Source organism: Motacilla alba, chromosome 11, assembly GCF_015832195.1.
Source record: "Motacilla alba alba isolate MOTALB_02 chromosome 11, Motacilla_alba_V1.0_pri, whole genome shotgun sequence".
Lineage (NCBI taxonomy): Eukaryota > Metazoa > Chordata > Aves > Passeriformes > Motacillidae > Motacilla > Motacilla alba.
Genome location: NC_052026.1, coordinates 20,400,100 through 20,424,456, shown reverse-complemented (window position 1 = coordinate 20,424,456; position 24,357 = coordinate 20,400,100). Strand labels below are relative to the sequence as shown.

Below are 24,357 nucleotides of genomic sequence, written 5' to 3'. Positions count from 1 at the left end.
CCCTACAGGAGCCACATCATGAGACGCAGGGGGACAGTTTGGGTGGCTAAGCTGCAAACAGAGAATGTTCTGTCCCATTCTGCCCTGCAGCTCCTGCTGGGTATCGGCCACACAAACCCATCCTTCCCCCAAACCCCGCGCTCCTGGGTTTCAGCTCTTACTCCACTCCAGCTCCTAAACCCTCTCTACCTCTCAAACAAACCACGGGGCTCCTGATCTTGAATCCCACCCTTCAACTTTTAAAATTCTCACTTTAGGACTTTTCCAAGCATCCTCAGCAGCACCCTCACACCCACGTGGCATTCTGTAAAGTAGTGCTGCTCAGGCTCAGAAACCCACACCAACCTAGAAAAGTGCCTCAGGATATTTATTGATGCACCATCTTGAAAGGTTTTTTCTAATGAATTTTGTTGCTGTGAAAGACTTCTGCCTTTCAAAATCAGAAGAGTTTTATAAAAAAATTAAAAGTTGGTATTTCTGAAATACTATTAGAAAAGCTTGAACAAGCTGGTCTAGGGGAAGGTGTTCCCATGGCAGGGGGTGGAACGAGATGATTTCTGAGGTTCCTCCCAGCCCAAACCACCCTGTGAGTCTCTGAAATAGCCTCTGCAGCAGCGATTTCACAGACATCAATGGCTCTGCTCGCCCTGTGCATCAGACAGGAATTTTTCATTTCATACATCATTTAAAACGTACTGCAGTGATTCCACAAACCTGTCTACAAGCACCTTCCTCTTTCCCAGCCCCCTCCAACTCAGGGTATTTTGGCCAAAAGTGAACACACAAGTAGACTGCCATAACACTGACGACAGGGAAGCAAAGCAACACTTAGCACTAGATAATGACGAGAAAGATCTTGTACTCTCAAATAATGCTGCATCTTGTATTTGAATACATCAAAATAAAATTACACTGACTACGCCATCAGCAAACTTACCCCAGACATCCCACAGCAAGCAACCAGCATTAGCACACAGGCATTTCAGTATTTTTAAACACAGATTTGCATTTATACCACATTTTCAGAAATCCCTCTCCCAGGACACTGTAAGAGTGTGGACAAAACCTTCTCTTCCCAAAGCCCCTTGTTCAGAGCTCTGTACTCTGGAGCCATTCACACAGACAGATCGCTGACTGCTGCAGCTGCCCAGATACAATTACAAAGATCACAATTATTGCTACATTTATTATTTCTGGAACAGGCCTTCAATGCTCAAATATAGAGATTAGTTCTGAAAATACAGAATGCCATAATTTACATGCAAAGACTTCAACTCCCACTGTGGCCACAGCTCACAAACCTCCAGACTGAAAGCTGAAATCAAACTCAGTGTGGAAATCCAAAGCTAGAGGTTTACTCACCATTTATGAAGGACTTGTGGACTGCAGCCTCTAACACAGGCCACTCACTGCCTGGGCGTTAATTCAGTAATTCCTCTTCTCGTTCAGGATAAATCCAGAAAGGAGCTGGCACAAAGAAATGGAAACCACACATTTAGCTGGGGTTGGATGTGAACAAACAGAATTTTATCTTGTCCACATGACTAACAAAAAATCTTCCATAACATCCTTCTTTTCAGTCAACACCAAAACATTTCTGTGAGCACTGGGAAAAAAAACTTTGATTTAAAGTAAATTAAAAGACAAGGTACAGTGATTTCCTGAATATTCCTAATACTTTTAACATGCTGGAACACACGTGAGTTTCAAAATGTGAGAAGTCATGGCACTCAAATGTTCTTGAGTCAGGAGAATTTTTGTGCGTAGACAGCATGGGAACACAAGGAACGTTATAAAATCTAAGACCACTCAATGACAGCTTCTGGAAAGCTTCCCAAATTACTTGTCCCCAGTAACCACCCACACAGCGAAAGATTCCACTAACCACAAATAAACACAAAGGGTTCTCCAGCTCCGTTTGTGCAGCCGGGGTGTGAGCGTGCCAGTCTGTGCTCCCAGCTCCGGAGCCGCGGAACGCCGGGGCCAGGCCCGGGCAGAGAGCCCCGCGCTGCCAGGGGGAGCTCTGGGGCGGCTCCAGCCCCTGCTGAGGCACAACGGGGGCCAGCCCCCCGGCACAGCTCCCACAGGCTCTCCTGCCAAAGGCTCCCCACCCATGACGTGCCACAGAGTAAAGATCCATAGCTCTAAACTGTTCCGCTTCATCATGAACTTCTCAACTCACCGATCAATACGGTATTGAGCAATAAACAACTAGCCAGAAATATTCCTGAACGGAAAAACCAACCCCGTCCTTATTCAGAATTGTGAATTTCGCAGCTCACGCGTTTTCCAACATAAGTTCAGGAAATAATCTCATTAAAGCTTCAGCCAAAATTTCTAATTCATCAAAGGACCATGTTTTGAATACCAATGAATTTCATGAAAAAGAAGCGTGGTTTTTTCTTGTCTGCATGTCTGTAAAATCTCTCTCAGGTTACAAAACCAAATCTGATGACACTGAAAAGTCTTTCAGGAACAAAGACAGACGAGTAAAACAACCACCAGATCTCTTTAATTCCATGCAAAAGTGTCAACAGCAAAATCACTGCATCTCTGCCATAGCAGAATATTAAATAGTTCATTAATATCCATTTTCCCTTCTTCTCTTTTCAGAGGCTACTAAAATTGTTTCCGTTTGATTTTACATGAGTGAAACTCCTCCCAAATGAAACAGGTACAAGGATCTTGAAAGAACACTCAAGTGCACATCACTCAAGACCTTGGCAGGCCCCATCTCTGCGAAACAACAATAGCACCCCACCAATAACAATGACTTGCTTAACGATTCATTTTGGTAAATAATGGGACTGAAAATTATCTAGTGATGGATTTACACTTTTACAATGCATCTCGGGGATGAAAATGAATAGGGACAGAGAAATTATGTGTGTTACAATGGCTGACACCACAGCTTCAGATCCCACCTCGCTCCACAGAACACCACCAGCTGGAGAGTGTGGCACTGCAGTTTGTAGCATTTTACCTTTGTCCAGTTCTACTGTGAGACATCCTATATATATATATATTATTTGTTTTACAGAAGCACTTACAGATGCCAATTAAAACCCAAACACAGCTGTAGTAGGCAGAAATAGTATGAAAATTACAATAGGTGTCGCAGCCATTTTAATCCCAACTGCAAGAAACCGCCCGTTGCTCAGATATTCCTTCTTTTATCAGTCACCACAGAATTTAACATGCTGTATGCTATGGGGGAGCACTAACAGAATGGCCTTGGCAGCCTTTTTTTATTTGAAAATCATGTTATTATTTCCAGTGGAGGTCCAGAGGGACAAAGCCTGGTGTCACAAGGCTTGGTCTCCTTGAGAAGCCCATGGAACTCCAAGACCACATGGCCCATCAGGTGAAAATCAGAATATTTGGAGGCAGGAAGCTGACAAAGGCAACAACTTCTCTGGAAGCAATGGGAAACACTAAGTTTCTCTTTTAAAAGTTAAAGATTACTTAGTGTTTAAGTTAACAAATGGCAAGTGTTTACCTGTGACTATCAGTTCTCTCCTAGGGAGTTTATTATAAACAGTATTTCAAACACAGGACTTTAAGAGACAATGTATAAATATTTTAAATGGTAAAATATAGGTGCTGGCTTTTTTTTGTACTACGTCCAGAAAATTTGCACAAACACATCAAATTCTCCACCTAGGGAATTTACTTTATTGTTAAGTTTGCATTTAAAACAAATGTACATGACCTATTTTGGGGCTAATATAACTAAAAGGAGCCTATTTGTTGTTTATTATTTATAGAAGATTCACTTCAGATTAGGCCTTGTGCGGACGTGTGTATCTGTGTGGCATCACAAAGCATCTGCAGATCTCCCCAGCACTAAAACACACGAGGAAATGACAAGTTAGGATGGATCCAGTACACAGAGTGTTTTATAAAAGCCAAGATTAAAAGCTGGTTTTTCCCTCCTCAGAAAGGCCACATGAAAGAGCTGCTACCCTGGGTAATGCATTGACCTTCCGGGGCCGATAATGACAAGTTCAAGTTCCTGGAGTTGGGGAAGATGTGGAACTAAAGTAAGTGCACTCAAGCAACGAGTCCATCTGCTGTGTTAGAATCCCACTCACAGACCAGCCTCATGCAAAGAAACAGGAAAACAGTTTAATTTCTTTTATTTATATAACCCAGCAGTTTTTCTACACCATCAGCGTGGCTCAAAACTGCTTTCTTAGAGGCTTCAGTCTAAGGCACGGATTGTCTCTTTCCATTTTAATAGAAAACTTGAAATTATTTCATATAAAAGGTGTCAAATTTATGAAAATAGAGATGCAAAATTGCCACTCATGTCTACATTTTGCATTTTCAGCTTTTTCTTGTAAACGGAGAAAGAGTAGAACGCAGTAAAATCGTATATATTCTGTAAGAGATAAAACACCTCTTTTAAAACGCCCAGAAAATCAGAAATGCGTTTTTATACAGTAACTAAGGAAAACCAGAGCTGACCCAAAGCCCCTCTTCCGGCCAGTCATCAGCGTTGTAGTTTAGTGGGTCAGGGTGCCTGGAGCTCTTTGGGGACAGAGTGAAACTCCCCACGACGCCGCAGGCAGGACTGAGGCACGGCAAAGCAGCTCAAAAGCTGCAGCACCCACACAGCTGGCACTGCTAACAGCACATGCGAGGATGTACTACTGCTACCCACACACGGCTGCGTGGTAGCACATTCTGCGTTCTCAAATATTTATATTTCAAATTACACAGAGATATTACAACCTTTACATCTTTGTTTAAGTTATATAAGACAAAAAAATAAAGGCTAAAACAAATGCTATGACTCCAGTTGGTGTAAATCAACATGTACATCATCAGGTTTTAATCATCAGCTCGTGCCAAATGGTTTACATTGAAAGATTCCTGCCAGGACGGGCTGTGAGCGCAAAGGGAATAAAATCATTCCAAAATAAATTCCCTTTTAAATTTTGCTCTAAAAAAGTATTTCTAATTTCTTTCTCCTCGCCCCAATTCAATCTCATCTCAGAATCATTAATTTCTTTAGAAAGAGAAATTAATCACAGGCATCTCTAAAGTCCTGGGTGATTCCAGTCCAGTCAATTTTCACAGATTTTTGCCTCTCCTTAGAAAACACGTTGATATTAAATACAAAACCCCACACAGTGAAAGAACACTAACACTCTTGAAACAAGATCTCGAGCTGAAGTTAAGAAATTGCTATAATTAAACTTGTCCAGGAAGACAGATTAAGGTCAAATATGTCTATTAATTTTGGGTATCCAGTCCAAGCCACCTTAGACTCGATGTTTTTCCTTTGAAGCAGAGCGTTTCCCAGCATTTACTGGGTTGCTCGCTGGTTTTCCCGGCACAGGCCCTGCCGGTGCCCCGGCGCGGTCGGGAGCGGTGCGGAGCGCTCCTTGCTCCCCACGCGGCTGTCCCGGGGCGCAGCCCCAGCCCGGCTGCCCGCAGCCCTGCAGCCCTGCCCGCATCCCCGCAGCCCCCCAGCCCTGCCCGCATCCCCGCAGCCCCCCAGCCCTGCCCGCTGCCCCCAGCCCGGCTGCCCGCAGCCCTGCCCGCAGCCCCCAGCGGGCCGTGCCTCGCTCCTGACCCAGGAACGCACTGGCCTCGGCGTTGCCCGCGCTGCGGGGCGCCGGCACCGCCTTCCCGCAGCTCCCGGATGGCCCCTCCGGGTCCCCCCGTGCCCACGGAACCCTCTGAGCGCCGGGCTGCGAGAACGCCGCACGAGAGCGGCATCGCAATGGCCTCGGCTGGTGGCGACAGCCAAGGGAGTCAAAACTCAGTCACAGGGAATGGTTTGGGGTGGAAGGGCCCCAAAGCCCGTTCCATCCCACCCCTGCCATGGCAGGGACACCTTCCACTGCCCCAGGCTGCTCCAGCCGCAGTGCCCAGCCTGGCCCTGGGCACTGCCAGGGACCCAGAGACAGCCTCAGCTGCTCTGGGCACCTGTGCCAGGGCCTGCCACCTGCCAGGGAAGGATCCCTTCCCTGCCCTCGGGCAGCGGGCGGCCATCCCTGCAGGCCCTGCGAGCAGGGACGCGAGGCTGCGAAGCCACAAACGCTGAAGCGAGGGCGGCAGCTCCCGGCGGAGGGGCCCGGGCCGGGCCGGGCTCAGCCCTGGGCCGGGAAACGACCCCGCACCCCGCGGTGTCCCCGGGCTGGGCAGTGTCCCCGGGCCGGGCAGGGTCCCGCACCCCGCGGTGTCCCCGGGCCGGGCGGTGTCCCGCACCCCGCGGTGTCCCCGGGCCGGGCAGGGTCCCCGGGCCGGGGGTGTCCCGCACCCCGCGGTGTCCCCGGGCCGGGCAGGGTCCCGCACCCCGCGGTGTCCCCGGGCCGGGCGGTGTCCCCGCACCCCGCGGTGTCCCGGGGCCGGGGGTCGCCCCGCGCTCCTCTCGTTATCATCGCGACCTCCTCGCTTTGAACAAAGGCGCCGCTCCCGCATCCCGCGCCCCACACAAAGGAGCCAAACGCGGCACCGCCACCGAGGGCAGCCAGGGGTTAAAAACCGAGACCGCAAACAAATGTTTCCATAATCAACACTCACCGCAAGCAACGCTCACAACACTACAGCAAAAAGAATCATTTTCTGCAAATAGCAGAAAAAACGTTTTCTTTAGGGTGAAATATCCCTTTTTTCAAGTATGTCTCAACCTCTTCTATTTCAGGTTAGCTTGGAAAACAGAAAAGGCTACCCTGAGTTTTATTTTTAATTTGACGCATTAAAAAGTAAAATACCCCTCTGAAAATCCCAGAGCCCGTGGCATAACTTCTTCATTTAGATAAATTCTAAAGTAGCTGTTATTTACCCAGAAACCAAAGAACAATCTGTGTTATGAAGATTTTTTTCTAATCTATAACATTATTTGTTAACATTCCTAAATATTCATTATAGGAACACACAGCCTTTAAAAAGCTGTTTGTTTTTTCATTAAATTTGGATACTTGGGGGGATTCTGTGCACAAGTTAAATAAACAAATGCCTGGCTAATTTTCAAGTGAATGTCTGAAATACAAATAGTATCAATCATGACAAAGGCAGGTGCTCCCTGTCCAAGGGCTGGCTTCTCCTCAGCCCCTCGGGGAGCCCACCCTTGCCGGACCTGCAGGGAGCTCCTGAGTTCCCAGCAACTCCCTCAGAGGGAAGGCAAAAGAATTTTGCTGGTTTAGGATCTTTCCTTCTTTTGAAGTTCCATATCTGGTATTTTTTAAGTCACATACTCCTTCCCATCTTTCTGAACACAGAAAACATCACACTTTGTCCAGATACAATTTCAACAATTTCATTTATATCAGAGGGTGCTTATTAGTACATTTATTTCAATCAGATACTTATTTGCATTCAAAGTTCTGCAGAAAAATTAAGTACCAGAAGATTAATACAGTGCCTTAATCTGAGCATAGTAAACTCCAGGAGCTGATCTTGAAACCCATGCTCTAAATTTACCTGTTGATGTTCTACAACCATACACAAAAATCAAGTAATTGCAAAAAAAAAAAAAAAAAAAAAGAAGGATATTTTTATAGCCTGAGCCAGACTGTTCCTACCATTTGTAGGAACAACTGCTGAGTTTACACCAGAAAACAGTATTTAAAAACAATGTCTGAGCCTACATCCCTTCCTTAAAGTAATTTTTAATGCAAATTAGTCCTTCCTAACCTAAATGTGGTTTAAGCCAAGCCAGAGCTGCTGGCCACCGTGCAAACCAGCCCAGCAGAGCTTTACCGCCAGAGGAGATCGGGTCAGAGATGGCTCCTGGTGTCAGATCAGTCACTGACTGCCTCAATTACCTTTGGCAAACCATTTAACCTTTCTGTATTAATGGTTTCCTGCCAGTAGAATAGTTCTTCATCATGGTCGGGAGGAGTTTAGCCCGTTAATTAATAAAAATAACTATAAAAATACTCTTTTTTAAATTCCTGGAGCTATCTGTTCTGCAGAATAATACTGAAACGCCAAACTCCTCTGCACATTAGGTAGAAATGAGCTATTTCTGGGTAAGTGGGTGCTATTTCAGAGCAGATTTTCGGCATCCACGCTCTAATGGCTTCACAAATTATGAAGAACAAGGCTCAGGGTTTTCTTGCAGCTCGTGACTAACAACAACAAAAACAAACAGCAGTCTGTCCCAAACTAACAACTTGCATGGTTTAGAACACTTCCCTAAGTTTTAACGAGCGAAATGAGTTTTAAAAGGTATCTGTTGTGCAAATGGCCTCGATCCGAAACCTTCCATGCCTTGTTTCAGCCTGAGCAAACTTCAGTGCCTGGAGACAGCCCTGGCACAGGGAGCTGCGAAGGGACACAGGGACAGCTCGCAGCTCCACTGCGGCATCCTGACGGGGACCACTGCAATACAGTCTATTCCAGAATCATTTTTCTTTTTATTATTTCATTAAGTTGTATCTCACTAAAGTTCCTCCTAGGATCTCTCTACAGCACCAAATTTTTCATTGAGAAAACTATAAATCATAGGCCTAAATTACAATTTAATTATAAACGCCTTCCCTTCTAATGCTGCCTGGGACCTTTTACCCTCCTACATAATTCTAAAAAATGACCCCTGTCATAATTTCCTTCACTAGAATAATATGCAGAGATCTAATCCTGAATCCTGCTGTCTTATAATTTAATATAAGAGGTAATTATTATTCAAAAGATAATGTTGCAGATATTGAAAATATTCTGAAGTTTAAGTCTCAAAAAAACCTTCCCTTGGTATGTAAAAGCCTCTTATTTGACTCTTGCGAGAGAGGAAATAAATAAAAAGGTTTTAAGACTTTATGCAAAATGTTAGGAATATTATTTATAGCTGTGATTTGTCAACTATAATTTCTATAACCCTTGAACTACAGAGAAAACACTCACATGCAGCAAAAGCAGGAAGGCACCAGACCATTTATTATTGATCTCTGCTTTTTGCCACAGGTTAGACAGACGGCTCCGGACTGCTGATATCCAGCTGAAAATACAGTTTAGGTGGCTCCACATTTTGGAACACAAGGAAGTCTAAGGTGAGCCAAAGTCAAAAGAAAACCAAATCAAACAAACAAAACCCACCATCATGAAACCACCTTCTTACACCTCAAATTTTATTTCAAATTGATCACATCGAAGGCACAGTTACATTTATCCACAACACTCCTGGGAAGAAGGTAAATTATAATAAACCCTTAAGGAATCTGTTTTCCTAGTACATTTTAATACCAGGAATTAGTGCATCTTTCCCCAAGTCAGAAAAGCAAGCAGTAACACCATTGTGTCAGTTCATCTTGCACAAGAGACGTGGATTTAATCTCAGCCCAGGAACACGGCTGTTACTGCCTGGCTGTTCCCTCTACATAGGAAGGCTTTGACCTTAAAGTCCTTTTTTCTAAAACTGGGATTCATCAATAAAAATGTGTTTTCTTTCAAGCTAACTCTTAGGGTATGCAGGAATATCTACCAAAGAGGGGAACTGAGTGCAGCTGGAGCAGGAGAAGGTGAGGATTAACATAAGGAGAGAGAATTAACAGAAACAATTCAAGTATAGTAGAGTAAAATTCACAAAACTGGAATGTTTTCCCTGTTTCAAATTCAGGGAGCAAGCCCCATTTTTTCAGGTAAATGAGATATCAAATGAGCTTTATTGCTTCTAACCACATCCAGCTCCATCAGTGAGAACAAATAAAATCCCCTAACTGACAGATTCAACATCCTGAAGAGGGAGAGGCCAGGGAGGTTATCAGAAAATGGGGTTCACAAGAGGTAATTATAGCCTGTGCTCACCCTGCTTAGGTGAGGCAGAACATCACGATACAGCTCCATAAAAATCAAACTATATAATGCAGAGGCACCAGTTTACTGCTCTCTTTGGTTTTGCTTTGGGAGCAGTTCATTTAAGACATAATAAATGGAAGGTTTTTCCCTCCTGTCCCTCCATAAATCCAGGGACAGTGCAAATGAGGAGGTGCTCATTACGGACAAAGGAAAGGGGCTCCCCAGACAGTGGCACGAGCTGGGAGCACTGAAGCTCTCATTAAAGGGAGCCCGGTGCTTTTGTAATAAGGAATATTACTTAATAACACTCCAAGCATGGTTCACTTCATACTGCTGAAGTGAGCTTTTGGGGGGCAGTGAAGGGGAAAAGAGGGAGCATCCACAGTACCACAAACACCATAAAAACAGAGATGGAGTTTTGCCTGTAACAAATTAATAATAAGTAAGGAAGTGTCACTGACTGCCTCTCACTGAATGGCTTCACGCAACACACGGATTCAGGGATCCTGGGGGATTCATGGAAGGTGTTAGACTTTACTCCTAAATAAACAAACAAAACCAGGCTGGAGGGACACAGGTAGAAAATCATTTCAGTTCTCAAAGCAAAAGGATAACAAAAGGTTTGAAGCCACCACCAGGGCAACTGGCCAAGAAACCACTACTATCAACACGTTCCATTCTTTGTGCACATGACCAGCGTTCCCTAGGAAGATCCTGTGGCTGTCCCTGCAGAATTTAATTCTGGTTTTGCCAAACCATCACTCCCACCTGTCAGATTACTTTCAGTTGTGCGGCTATCACTGAATGTACTCACAGGAAATGTATTTCCTGCTCTGTGATTCAGCTCAGTAAAGCAAACACTGCAGTGGCCCAGGGTCAGGGCAGACCCCTGCCAAAACTCAGCGTATCCCTCCTTGCATTCTGACAGTGATAAGTTTGCCCTAAAAATGATTCTTCCACCCGTTCTACACCCACTCATCTCAACCAAATTTCCTGAGCCTGCTAATAAATAAAGTCATGTGAGGAGTGTCAAAAGCCTCCCTAAACTGGAGCTCTACGACAGCGAGTGCTCCTTCCCTGCCCACACCTGTTACTCTGCTATGCAAGTTCTTGTGTTGCTTAGACAATATTTTTTCTGTCAAGTCTTTGTTTGTTATTTGTTCCCTTGGCATCTTCCAAGCGCTCACAAATAGTTTGGTTGCTTTTCCCAGATTTCAGCAGGAACTGGAGGTTACCTGACTGGTCTGTAACTGCTGTCTAAAGTCAGGACACTGAACTGTCTTCCAGGATTTCACCTTCCCTGCACAAGTCTTCAAAACAAGCCCCTTCTAGTTCTGAGTTTATTTTGGCTCTACATATTCTTTCAATGAGTTTTGAAACCAACAGTTCTGACAACAGCTCTCTTGGACACTTTAAGCTGCTTCTCCTCTCTTCAGGACTCAGATCCCACCCCTTTGGCAAGGGCATTAACTATGGTAACTGCTGTCCCACGGGCAGCAGAACTTCAAGAGACGATACAGAAACTTTTGGCTGTCTCAAAACTCTCTTTGCTCTCCACTGAATGGTGATCCTACACTTCTCTTATTTTCCCATTCCTTGTGCTCTTGGCAGCCTTTCTCTTGATATTTTGACACATCTTGCATCCGATTTGATGATTTGGCTTCTCTGGCTTTATCACTATGTGCTCTGCACATCAGTATTTTTATACTTATTCACGCCAGTCTGCAAGGTGGTTCCTCACACCTGGCATCCATTCTCTGCACTAGGATAGTTGCATTTGATAAAAAGATCCCATCTATGTAATTATTCAGATTTCGGGTCTGAATAATTCCCAATAATTGCCACATTAGGTGTCCAACACTTTCACTGTCACGGATTATTCTTAGTTTTAATTGCCCACCAACCTCAAGACTTGCTGCTCTTTTGCCTGTGATGGCCAAGCAGGTTTGGCTTGGTCTTCTGCTTTCCTTTGACACATCTGCTCTACATTCCAGCAAGCATTTATGTTTTTTTTACTCTACTGGTATATGGACTAACTATATTGTCACTTTTCTCCTGCCTGTAACTGGAGGCCACAACAAAGAGAGAAAAATGAAGCCCAAGCTTGCAGTCATTGCTGATGGCAGCACTTATTCACGGTCCTCCAACTTCGCAGCAGTATTTTGCAAATGGAGCCCAGCCCCAGCCCATTCTCTCTCTCATTTAATAGGCTGCTTTAAGAGCACGTTTACTCAGTCCTCATCAAGCACGGGTAATTGACAGCTCCCCACCCCCAGCATCCCCACTCCGAGAAGGCCGTTTCCCCAGGAGCCGCCTCGGCCAACCTCAAACACTTTATTACTGGTCAATTTGGGTTTCCTGCCCACTGTAAGTGGCAGTGCTGAGGGTCTCTAACTCTCTCTTGTCTCGCTAATCAATATAAGCAGTCACTTCCACGGCGTTTCCCTGCTACTCAGCAAGAAGGACGAGAGAGTGCCACGGGTTGTAAATAGCAGAACAGCCTCAGCGGTACATCAGAAAGTTAAACTTCAGAAACAGGAGCCTGCTTTTATTTCGGACTTTTGGGCTTCTTTTGGGATTTTCTCTGTTTTGATTCTTTCCAGGCAAAGCAAAGCACTGCACTTGGTTTTATGCCATTCCCACTAAGAGCCTCCTCGGTGGGGAGGGTCATAGTTACCCTCCCAGGAACAAAACTTCTCCGGGAGCAGCACGTGGCTCGAGACAGCACCAAGAAATTCCATAAAGTGCCAACCACAGCTTTACAGTCACCGCGTTATGGGTATGAGAAAGTCGGGATTAAACAATTATTGCCTGGAACTAAGGCAGTAAAATTTGTTTATGAGGTAAATTTTAACAAGAAACAAACAGTTAGTGTTGTTTATAAGCAAACTCAAGCTGTAAAATCCAGGGAATGCTTTGTAAATGCCCGTCCATGGGCCAGGTGAGGTCCTGGAGGGAAGCTCCCTGCTGCTTGCAGCTGGCTCTCACACACACAGTGTGACCAGCTCCAGCTGACATCAGAGCCAGTGGCTTTGCCCAAGGACGGCAGGGACAAAACCTTCACTTGCTGCTGAAGGTGTTTCTTCTCACAGGTCTTCCCTCCCACTGCACAGAACGACCTCCTTGTCCTGTCCATACTCAGAACAGCCTCAATGACCACTCACAGTATTCTGGTATTGTTTGGGTTGGCAAAGGCTTCTAAGCTCCTCAAGTCCAACCATTAATGCACCGCGGCCAAGGCCACTGCTAAACCATGTCCTTGCCAAGAGACAGAAGAGCAGTCTGTGACCCAGCAGCAAGTCAAGCACAGTCTGCTCGAGGCCCCTCTGGCACAGAGGAGAAGGCTTGGATCCAGTCCTAAGCTCAGTGCAGTCTGGTTTCCCACTGCCACCTTGTTTAAGAGGAATTGTCCATATTTTTACTCAGCACTGCAACATCCTCTGTTTTAATGAAATTGTTTCATCAGGCTGAGCCCCAGGAGGATGCAGGGGTCCCCCTGCAGCGCAGCGTGACCGTGCTGGGAACGCCAGCACAGCAACGAGGAGCAGCCTCTCCAAGCTGACTCCAGCAGAGATGGAGCACCCACACTTCCACGGCCCAGCGCAGGATGCTCCAGGGATGCTGCAGAAACTAAAGGCCAGCCCCTGAAAAGCCAGAGCCAAAGGCCGATGGGGAACAGCAGGGACACAGATGTAGGGCCAGAGCAATCCCTGCACCTGGCTCCACAGCACAGCCACCCTTCCACCTCCACGGCCACCCAGCGAGCACACGCTGCCTGGGCAGTACCCAGGAATGCTACTACTTTCATTAACACCCTCTTGGCATACTTTGAGGAAGGAAGTCCACCTTTGCTGATCCCACTTTATTCCTCCACAACAAGAAAGAAATAAAAAACCTGGGGGGGGAAATGTAACATTATTCTTTTTACTGCACATACACACATGAAAAAAATCTTTAAAAGTGAGTATCTGCCTACTGCAAAGTATTGAGGTGAAAAGGGAGGTGTTATCATCCCCGTTCCCCCAGGATCTCTTAGAATGTGTGTGTTTCTGTGGTGGTTGGCTTGTGGTTTCGTTGTTCACTACAGTTTCCCAGAGCCCTATATTTTACTGAAACATAAGTACAGGCCCACCAATTTGCTGACAAGCTGATCTATTGGCTCTAGGACACTGAGGGGAATTATGCTCCTGCCGCCCTGATGCTCTCCTTTGTTTATAAAAAGAAGAGAGAAAGAGAGAGAGTGAAAAAAAAAATCCTCAATCGTTTAGTACAAGTCATTTTACATGCTGGGATAATGAAGTATAAAAATGCCTTCAAAGGACTGATTTCCTACTTTTAACTCACTACCAGCCGAGCTCTTTGTGAGGCCCTCTGGAACATGCATTCCCAGCCCCACTCAAACAAAAGAGCTGCGAATTCATTAAACTATTTAATTATGCCTTTTTATTTTTCTCCATTAGCAAGCCCTGCCAGTACAAAGTAAATAAAGCCACCATGGTCTTTCCCCAGCAGACACACTGACTGTTTTTATTCTTTATTCAGTTTACAATATAAAGGGCTATTTTTCCCCCCTCCTCCTATTCTTGGCGAGTTTCCTAATACAAGCCCTACAAACAGAAGCATCCAACTGTACATGCGAGGCGTGGAAGCCGGAGCAGCACTCAGCATTGCGAGCACATACCCCAGACAGCTTTCAAAGTACCAGCAGCCAACGGCAGCCTAGCAGCACTTTGCAGCCAACGCGGAAAAGATATTAGCTTTTTTTTTATACTCTAGTAAATTTGCTTTTTACATCTATTTCTTTTCAGAAGGGCTTGTTATTGAGCTTACTGTCCACAAATTCCATTGATCTCAGGCTGTGACTCAATCCATATGCTCACGCTTTGACACCAGCACAGCAAGCAAGCGATACAAATCCTGTTCAGGCTACAAACTTATTGATTTTATAGATTTCCCCCAAAGTTGTGATAATGATATATCATTGTTAAATTTGGTAGAACAAACTGCTTTCCCAATCTGTCAATGCGAGCATGAAAACCAATTCACAGCCTTGTTTAGAAGGCTTTCCCTTCAGAAGAATAACTACTGCTGGCAGAGGCAGATCACCAACACCCCGCCGCTGGCAGCGGGGTGATGGATGTCACCTTTCCAGTTGCCCTTTCCTGACCCACAGCCCGCTGCGTTCCCAGACTTGCCTCCTGGTTATGAGAACCACCCTTATTTTTCAGAAGCCTTTCTCAAATTCATTATTTAAAACTTGCAGTAGATGTAAACCGTAATAATAGCTTTTAAACATATTTCCTTTAAATATTTTAGATGCATTAAGATGACATGAGAATTATTGATTTTAGCAAATCACTTTTGCTTGTTCTGTTCCTGGGCTCAGATAAATGGCAAAGCCGTGCTTTTCCCTTCCATGAGAGGGAGACAGAACACTGGCTTAAAGAGGAGTGGCCTCACTCCACCACAATTCCTCAACCTCCCAACAGTGGGAACAACAGAACGTGTTCCTTCACAGACTGCCTTGCCCTGCCAAACCCACTCGGGCATTTTCCTCATGGCGTCCCACTGCCAAAGCAGAAACCTGATCTGCCACATCTCCCAACCAGCAAGCACGGGGCCGTGCCAGAGGCATTAGGAAGATGAAACTCAAGCTGTTTCTCAGGTTCTGAGAACGCGACATGAGAAGCTCATCAGTGCTTCCGTGCTTATCACAGGACACAAAGGCTCTCACCAGCACCACGTCTGCAGGGCGCAGGAGATGGACACAAACTGTAAACAGCTGTTGTGTTTTTAACAAACCATGAAATAGCTCCAACGAAACCGTTTGCTGGAATGACAATGTCAGCTTTCATTCCCACATTCTCCTCTCGCTCTGAAGCAACTATTAGGCCTCCAGAAGGACACCTAGAAATCATGAACAAAACACTTGCCAAAGAGACTGAAATTAATAAAAAGGGCAAGACTTACTAATTTAAAACAATAAATTTAGGAAATCCATGCAAATAAATAGTTTCTTTTGAAAACCTTCTCTTTTCCATTCCAACCTTTCCATCTGTTATTTATCCATCTTCACTCAACATCCATCCATCTCTTAGCACTGGAAAAGCAGCTCAACTCCCCTGACACGATGTCACTAGTTCAACACACAGTGAGAGCCTCACCGTGCTCTCCCCAGTCCTGCTGGTGATACGCGCCCACATCTGGCAACACAGCCCCGAGCATTTCACCGTGTTCCTGGGACAACAGCTCGGAGACACATTTTGAAGGGCTGAGCATCTCCCACCAGTGCCTATCCTTGGACTTCTGATTTAATCCAAGGTGATAGGTGCTGAACTCTTTTACCTACCGTGGCTTTTTCTGAACTTGCTGAGTGCCCTTTCCAAATATGTCTTTGTGAAAAGTCTTTCTGAACTTCAGGGCACTTGAAATTCAAGCACCTGCCTGCGGTTTCTCTTCTTTGTCTTCCAACTCTGATAAGAAACAACAACTCTGATAAACTTCTCATTCATCTGTGGTATTTTCACTGTTTCCTCACTGAAACAGCAATGTCAGGCTCAGAGAAAGGTGACCGAACAGCACAAATCCAGATATTTTATTATCATGTCACTGAAGAGCTGTTTCATGCTTCTCTTTCAGAGCACAAAGGGCCTCACAAGAACAAGTCTGTCTGTTTGCTGGGCAGAGGAGCTTCTATCAGTAACAGAATCAGCATTCAGCTACTGCTGCTGGAAGAACTGAAGACCTTCACCCGGGAAGTGTCACCATGAACTCACTTGTGCGATGGGAGAACTGAGACTTGGTGAAGCTGCAGGGCTTGCCAAAGGCCTCCCATGAAAGGTGGTGGCCCAGGGATGGAGACCCTCACCCAATGTATATTACACCCGTTCTGGATCATGTCAGCTCATGTCTTCTTCAAGAAAAGAGATTCTCAAAGGGAATGTCCTCTCATATTCCTCATTATTCCTTGTTTACTGGACAAATAATGACTTTATTTCAGCCAGTCCCTGCCGTAGTAAAGGCATCACAGGTTCCTCCTACATGGTTCCTGATGACCCTCCATGCCACTTGATATTGAATTTATATGACCTCTACAATAGGAAAAACCTGTTCTTGGTGTTCTGTGGTGTTCCCACTCAGGGTAACAGAACATGGGGGAGGATTAACATCACTGTTCCAGATGACGACAGAAGGGAACTGCTGTCTCAGAAAAAATTAAGTCTGAATGTGTAACGGGAATCTAAAGACATCCAAAGAGTACAAGTACTTCCAAAATTATCTTAATTCCTTCCTTGCTCTGTGCCAAAGCAATCTGTTTGGACAAGCCACAGAATCTCTGCCTTCAATTTACACTTCTGGAAAAATAAGTCTTTCCTTTCTCGCATCCCACTCTTTCTCACTTTCCACCCCCCCAAAAAAAAGGGAGAGAAAAGGGGAAAAAAAGCCCTTCCTGATAATTGCACTGGTCCAAATGTGCAGGGCTTTCATACAGAATGATGGCTTCCCTTGTCTCCTGCATTTGTTCATCTCCTTTGGGAGGAGCAATTTACAGAAAGCATTATCGATTTTTGCCATAATAGGTACAGAGATGCCTCACTGTCCCCGCTCAGCCAGCTCACTCTCTGCATCACAACTGTCAGGCCAGTTTGTGAAGACCGTCATTATTTTTTTTCAAGTAAATCCATCACAGGAGTGGGGGAAAAGTGATGAAAATAAAATTATTTTCACCTTGCCATAAAAAAGAATGGCCGTGTTCCCTAACAGAAATAAGTGCAAATGCTGTCAACTAAGAGAGCGGAAGGGAAATTCAAAGCAAATAAAAGTGGGCTGGGGGGAGGACGGGAAGGGGGGTGCGAGGAGCCATGGCAGGAGCTAATTTACTTTGAACACATTCTGGAATTTTCCTGTTAAAGCCGCTATTTACAACTCTTCCAGTTGTTCTTCATGTTCTCATTTCTCAGGAAGTGCTGAAATCTATACTTTGTACAGATATTTACTTTGGCTTTTAGGGCGCAGAGGAGATTGCGGGTTAGGGGATGCAGTTATTAAATATTATTGGTCTGGGGGATGAAATGTGCCGTGAAAGCTCCCTGTGAATGCAGACCACCCACCCGCCCTGGGATTACCATTGCTCTCGCTCCTTTGTGCGGGGCTGGGGGCTTCTCCCACTCCCCATTCTCTGGGGCAGGCTGAGGCCACCAAACTCATTCTGTCCCTGATCAGCATGTGAATGTTGTGGGACACTTACTTCAAATATTTCTGAAGCTAAAAAAGCCTTTTAGAAATCACATCTAAAAACAAACAATTCCCCCCTGCCCCTCGCCTGCATTACTGACTCTCCAACAAGCCCTTTGGTATTCATCCCTCCTCCTTGATTAGTTTTTGCTGTACCCTTCATGTTGGTCACTTATCTCACATCTTGAAGGTCACACTCTGTACTCCCCTATTCCAGCAGCCCTGGCTTGCTTTTTATTCCTGAAGACAGCCTTGTTTTGGGCTCAGAAGGTTTAATCCAAGAATTGGCTCTGGATCTAATTCCCAGATCCTCAGTTCATTAGCCATGAAAAGTGATAGCTGCTTAAGATTTTTATGAGCCATTGTTCCAAAGCGGGCCACAGAAACGGCACAATTACCCAGTGCAGTGCACAAAGCCCTGGCTGCCTCTGGCACTGACACGAGGAGCTCGATAGCAATCAAACAGCTTAATGAAAAGCAGCAAGTTTGCTCTTGGTAAGGAGTGAGGGATCTGTGAAGTTTGTTTCCACGTGCTGTTTTCTGTAAGGACACTTGTTAGGACAAAATTTAAATCACCCTACCCATCCTTCAGGAGCATTGGTGCTAAAGGAGACGCAGCTTGGCTTTTTGACCCTTCCACACAAGCACTTGTGAACATCACAGAACCCTTTGGTTGAGAAGGGATTTTAAATTACTAAGCCCAGCTGTTTCCCCAGCACTGCCAGGGCCACCACTAACCCGTGTCCCCAAGTGCCACATCCACATGGCTGTTAAATCCCTCCAGAAATGGGGACTCCACCACTGGCAGTCTCTGCCAATGCCTGGTCATCCTTTTCTTGAAGAAATTCTGCCAGATGTCCAACCTGAACCTCCCCAGCCCAGCTGAAGGCTGATTCCTCTCATCCTGTCCCTTGCTCCCTGGGTGCAGGGAGGAACCCTGAGAACAACTAGCCTTCCTATTACCTCCAGCATTTAAAGCTCATCTGTCCTGTCCCTCTGGAGTCTCGAGCAGATTTAGACATTAATATTGAAACTTGAATTCATTGCAGTTAGGCCAGGCAAACAGTGAGAAAGCTAGCAAGGTGACTGGACAGAAACATCAGAGGATTGCTCCCAGGCAGGGTGCAGCAGAAGCCCAGGGACAGTCCCATGTCCAAGTAACTACAAGGATGTGATGCAGGCAAGCAAAATTTAAGAGGTTTAGAAGTAAAGTGGGTACTCCACTGAGTGGTGGATTAAGGATAAACGTAGCCAGGCCCAGCACAGCTCAAGGGCTCTGGCTGCCACGGGGCCGACAAATGCCAGCTGCCCGAGCTGCTGTGCCAGACAGCACGAGCTGGGCTGAGGGCACCCTCCAGGATCCGCTCCCAGGTCCTTACACCCTGCCTTATCCACCTCGTGAGACCACCCCATGGCTGACTCGGCAGCATGTCCGGGACAAAGGGATGTCCCTGCGCCTGCATCTGCCACCGCCGTTCCCCAAGGACAGCCCTTGGGTCCAGCACATCCCACCAGGTTGCAAACCGAGCCAGCTGCCCCTTGCAGAGGGAACATCCCTGCCCTGAGACTGCCCACCCAGAGAAGCAGCACCAGGCCAGCTGAAATCCACTCCTCAGATTACTGCAGAGTCACTTCCCCATGTGAGCCCTTCAGGGCTGAGGACAAGCAGCAGACCTTGGCACCTTGTGTCCTTGGACCCACAGTCATCACAGCAATAGCTTTGTGTTCTGCAGATTTCTGGTCTGTTTCTCGCTGGACATATTTATATAAAAACCCTATATATTAAGAGAATGAAACAGAAAGCAATAGCTGGGTCAGCCTAGCTGTACATGCATGAACATGAGATGATGCTGCTGCTGCTCTCAGTAAACAGCCAGCACCTTTCATGGTGGAGCTGGGCTGCGATGATCCTTGTGGGTCCCTTCCAGCTCAAGATACTCCATGAGTCTGTGATTTCATGGGAAGAACGTGAGAGCTGGGAGAGCAGCAGTGATGGGGACAGCAGGCACAGACAGGCCTGGCAGTGCTGCACTCTCCCTTTGGAGCTCCACCACCTCCAGACCCCACAGCAACACCCCACCCATGGGCTTTGTACCTGCCTCAGGTATCTATAGAAATTCAAATCCTGGCTTCTCACTAGAAAGCAAAAAATAAGCTTTGTCATATAGATCAAACGTATCAGGACAGTTTTGATAGTTTATTAACTGTATCTCACTCTCCGCTGTGCAAACAACAGGGCAATCCTGTCAATGAATTCCCATCCTAGGGGAAACATTAGTTGAAATTAGTTTAGTTTGTTCCTTTGCTCTAACGAGTACATGTGAGATTGTAATTGTTTCTAACTCTGCTCACTCTGCCCACTCCGAGGGCCGTGTCAGGGCAGGTGGCCACCTCCTGGCTCTGTCATTTCGCCAATATTGAGCTGCACTTCATTCCTACATATGCTCAGACACAGCCATCCCCACCCTGAACAGATGTACCCACACACACATATGTGGCTGCTGGTTAATGCAACAAGCACAGTAAAAACAGGACTGGGAAAATTTGGAAAACAGCCTGCAGAAAAACAGCTTTCATTTAACTTTTTAATTTTAAACTATATTAAATTAACCATGATCACAGGAGGAGTAAGTGCTAAAACCAGATGAGTTCAAGGGTCTGAAAGGGTCTGACGCCAATGTTTACATTTGGGAACAAATGGGATTTCACTGTGGACATGGAACACGTGCAGACCCACCCCTCTTCCTTCCAGCTAGAGCATTAAGTGTGGCTTTGCTTTGAAAAATCACAAGAGAAATTGCAGCTTCATACTCAAAGATTCCCTCCCCATGTGTGAACACGGCCAAGCCCATTGACTTTAGTGACAAAACAGCTATTTGCCAAATTTTTGTGATGCCACATCGCTGCAGACACTAATAAATGTGTAGCAGTACTCATGTCAAATTCTCCATGTTTACTGAGCTCTCATCAGCTCTCACTGAAGGGGCAAAGAGAGGGACAAGGAAAATGTCCAGTTCCACGGACATGCTCCCACGAGTGACTGACATGGATCTTACCAGAGGTGATCCACCTGCACCAGTGCTTGCTTTGGCCACACAGTATTTGCTGGCATCTCCCAAGGCTTTTCTTTTTCCTTTTTTTTTTTTTTTTTTAGAGACAGAGAAATTAACTTCTCACTTGTCCCTCTCTACACTCCCTGGGTTTGTCACTGCTGGCAATCCAACTCTTGTCAAACCTGTATTTTAACAACTTTGTTTCTTTTCATGTTTTGTTAAGTCTGACAGTGTCATGCCACAGTTCTCACCTACACTTCAAGCACACTGTTACCATTAAACAAATAAAATATGAAGAGAAATTAACAGAACTGCTCATCTTAGAGATAAATAGAACCAAGTATCTAATTTAAATGGACATTTAAGTGAGCAAATAGGGTGAGCGCTGCACCCTCCTTGCAGATAAAAACACATGCATCGAATTTCCACGGGTTTGGTGGCCCACAGAGTAGAAGTTGGAAGAAGAAAGAAGTATCTCTAGTTTTTGGGTGGAATTAAACTAGGAACGGAGTACATAAGAAAGCGGGTTATTTGTGGAAAAACACTGGGGCAGAAATTGAGTCTGCTGTGCTGCTTTGTGCTCAGCCTCTGGCTGTCCAGCTGGTAACCAGATCATGTGGAACACAGGCCTCCGAAAGGTGGAAAAAGATCTGAAATATGAAGCACTGCTGTTTTACTGCTAATTCAATAGGGAAAAAACCCTATAAAATATTAAAGAAAGTATTTAAAAATATATTAAACACAATTTGTACCATAATAGCTTAACCTGACATCAAAACGCAGCTTACAGCTTGTTTGTGCCGAGTTCCAGAGTGCGGCTAACGGAATCACAGGCGGAATGTTCCGCACAGCCTCCAGCGCTCGGCAAAATAGGATTTGGGCTTCGTTAAAACAAATTCCAGGTGGAAAATTGGGCATGCTGATAAAAGCAGTGCAGGAAAGAGTGTTAGCTCTGATAGGGTAGGATGGGTATTGAATTCACTCTTAACATTACAAGACTTAATTAAAGAGGTTGACCTGAGGACCCCAAGCGGCGCCGAGCTAAGAGAGCCATTCCTGCTCCAGTGTGGTGTTACCAAAGTTAATTTTCCTTAATATGACTCCAACTGGAACGTGGAGAGAAACATCCTAATTCAGGGGTGAAGGCTGCAGTGCTGCTCACCAACAGACATAAAGAACACAAAGATGCAGATAATGCTTCAACAGCAGCATATTCAAATGCAGTTATCATCCAGGGAAGACTAATTTTATTTCTGGATCAGAATGTTATGTAATTTCCCATGGACATACACAGCATTGTCTTTCAAATGACCCTTCTTATTCCAAAGGGCACCAAAAGGACAGCATGAGGGCTCTGGAACACCCTTGGTCTTTGAAGCTGTGGCTCGCTGGGCTGTGGTTCAGTGATGCTGACTCTCAGCAGCAGCCACACCGGCTGCCACAGCATTAACATTATTCTTAAAGAAAAGCCTAAATTAATGGGTATTTTAAAGACAAATTCTTCTGTGATGAATTTTTTTGGCTGAATGTCAGTCATGCCAACAGCCATGCCTGTGCTGGACATTGGCTCCTGCTGTCCCTCACCTCCTTCCCCTCGCTGTCGCGCATCGCTGTGCTCAGGGAAGCCACCAAGAAACCACAAAGATTCTTCAGTAAGACAAGGAGAGGAAGAGACTTTTGTGAGGGGCGAAAATCCTGGGTAACAGGAAGGCATCCCTGCCTTCATCCCAAGGCAAGACAAGCTGTTAAAATTCTGTGTTTGTAGGCCGCCAGTGTCAGACTGCGCTGGGTTCCTAATGCACTTCCAAAGAGGCTGTTTTGCCCTTGGTTGTGTAACCCTTGCCTGGTGTTGGGACAGGAGGAGATGGGATCAGAACACACCCATGGCTGTGTGCTGGCCCCTTTCGCACAGGGATGGACCTACAGCTACAGATGAAGTTTTCTGCCAGGGAGAAAATGTTCAGCTGAGAACATTCAGCTTGTCACCCTTCACCTCTGCAGACCCAGGATATTTTATTTCACACAACCAAAGCAAAGACGTGCTGAAAATGTTGGAAATCATAGAACTCACAACATCTGCAGAAGTTAAGGTGCAACAAAAAAAATTATTTCCTCCTTTGAGAACTTCCTCATACACCAAACCAGGCCCTCATCAAAATCTACAAAAAGAATTTCTGAACAAAACCACAGTGAGCCTAAATAACATCTGGCCAATCAAATTTACAACAATAGAAAAAGCGCAATAAAAGTTTACTTCTTTTGAAGAAGAAAGACTTATTTTTAAAAGCTTTATATACAACCCTGAAATTAAGGTTTCTAAACCAAACCTCTCTTCAGCTGCAGGACTGGACAAAGACAAGGAGCAAATGAGAGTCAGCCTCCAACTGTGCTCTGCCCTCAACAGTAAAACCTTCCTCTGCTAATCCTTGGAAAGACCAAAATGAAGAACACTGCCAGCAAATTCAACGCCATTTCTTGTCACGTGCCAATCCACAGTGATGCTCTGAGAGCCTCCTGGATGGCCACCACCGTGATGGGCCACCTGGGGCTGGGGCAAGAGCCCAAGGAGCTGTGAGTGTGAGAGCGTGACCCGATCTCTGCCGTGATTGCTCCAATGCATCACACAAACGGCACTGAGCCGCAGCTCTGCTCTCCCAAAACCACTGCAGGGAGAAGAGAACACACAAACGGCTCACGGGTCCCTCCAAATGTCCACCTATGTCCAGCACCCAACAGCCTTTCAAGGGCGAGTATTTACACTCCAGGAGGAGTGTAAATAGAGCAGGCAGGTGATGGGAGAGCATGGAGTCCCTCAGCTGGCTGTGAGCAATTCCCAAGGGAGCTGCGTGGGAGCTCACCCGTGTCTGACTGCAGGCTTCAGCGGGCACCGAGTGGCTCAGGAAGGGAGGGACAAGGTGCCCCTGGGGACTCACGGTGCTTTTCTCACCCTTTAGTGACAGTATGGGAGAAGGTGCAAAAACACTCATCAGAAAAACGAGTAATTGAAAAGGATGTGGAGGGTGGGCCCCCACCCCGAACCACACTGGAGAGCTGAGCCCTGGCAAAAGCACGAGGGGATGGAAAGACAGACAGAGCTCTGCTGGGTGCAGCAGAGCCAAGGACGGGCCTCAGCCAGAGCCGGGGCACCGCCCAGCTGAGGGGGTCTGCAGAGGATCCCAGAGCAGCAGCCGGGCCGGGAGCTGGAGCAGGCGATGGCTGCCCGCGATGGGGCTGGGCTCCAGGAGCAGGGACAGCGCCCAGCCCTGACACAAACCAGAGCCTGTGGCTGGTGTGTCACAGCTAGAGCCACACTTCCCAC

At 46.0% G+C, this 24,357-nt stretch overlaps 1 protein-coding gene across 4 annotated transcripts in view; it reads right to left on the bottom strand.

Annotated features, from left to right (window-relative positions):
• The window catches only part of ZFHX3 (zinc finger homeobox 3), a 385,515-nt gene that overhangs the window by 311,244 nt on the left and 49,914 nt on the right, over positions 1 to 24,357 (bottom strand). For 3 of the 4 annotated variants that reach the window (XM_038147757.1, XM_038147759.1, XM_038147761.1), the window contains exon 2: positions 1,363 to 1,467. The gene's annotated coding sequence lies outside the window, so the exon portion shown is untranslated. Of the gene's footprint in view, positions 1 to 1,362; positions 1,468 to 1,885; positions 2,109 to 24,357 lie in introns of those variants that run through there. The other variant, XM_038147758.1, reaches the window with a different exon arrangement.